Raw genomic sequence first — 1,121 nt, forward strand, 5'->3', positions numbered from 1 at the left:
CCGTCTGCGACGGAAGGCATAGTCTCGGGGTGTTCCGATGAGCACGTATGGTGTAAGCGGCAGAAACGGGGGAACACGCTCGAGCGCGTTCTGACCCGGGACGTGCTCATACGTCAGGGACGCGGAGTTCGGCCCTGTTGCGAGGGCCGTCCAGAATTTCGCATCAGTATTCCCTGCTTGTCGTACAAGGCGACTAAAAGGGAAATGGCCAGTCGGGGTCGGCGCCTGGGGCGCGGACGCACCGAAACCTTCGGGGACTAGGGCGTTGTGAGGTTCTGACCGCGACCTCGTGAAGAGCGGGTCGGTCACTGGGCTTAGCCACCTAGTGACGCCTTGGTGGCGGTTTTCGAGGTTCTGACCGCGACCTCTTGAAGAGCGGGTCGGTCACTGGGCTTAGCCACCTGGTGACGCCTCTGGGAGGCGGAGTCGGGCCCACCGTAAGCCCGTGGTACACGGCCAAAATCTCGGGAGGACCACAAGCTGAGGCAGCCAACCTGCCGACGAAGCTTCGTCCGCGCATCCGACCATTGATGTGCCTTACCTGACGGGAGGCAAGAATGGTGCTTCGGGATGTGAGGGGGCCCCTCGGCGTTGAGAAATTAACTTCGAGCCCTCACACGTCGATCGCGGTGGACACCGCCGCGACCGGCGGCGGATTGGTTTCGGAGTGGCGGTTTGCAGGAGCATACTATGTGGTGATAGGCCTCACGCTTGGCCAGGGAAAGGCGGCCGAGTGACTGGACCGGGCGGACTCGTACGGCGACAGTCGGCCGGGAATGCACGGTCCTCCTTAGCGCTCACCCAGCTTATCGTTGGAGCTATATGCAGCGAAGGTTGTCCGTGACCAAAAACGGAAAGCAAAGTGGATAGATTGCGGCCTCACCAGGGTGGCGAAAGGCACCTGTATGCCCTAGCCTGATGGGTACGGGCGCTCCGGGGTAGTCCCCCGGACGCGCCCGGTGCTCGTGGTCCCTAGACGACGCGCGGCCTGCGGCCGGCGGGTCAAACTGCCGTTCGTCGGTCGTGATCCTCCGCGGCTCTTGACTAGCACCCAGTGCTAACATAAGGTCCGCGGTTGTAGCCGCCAGGCGTTAAAACCCGGGATCTTGTCCCTATCTACT

Source organism: Acyrthosiphon pisum, unplaced genomic scaffold (genome assembly GCF_005508785.2).
Source record: "Acyrthosiphon pisum isolate AL4f unplaced genomic scaffold, pea_aphid_22Mar2018_4r6ur Scaffold_21109;HRSCAF=23054, whole genome shotgun sequence".
NCBI lineage: Eukaryota > Metazoa > Arthropoda > Insecta > Hemiptera > Aphididae > Acyrthosiphon > Acyrthosiphon pisum.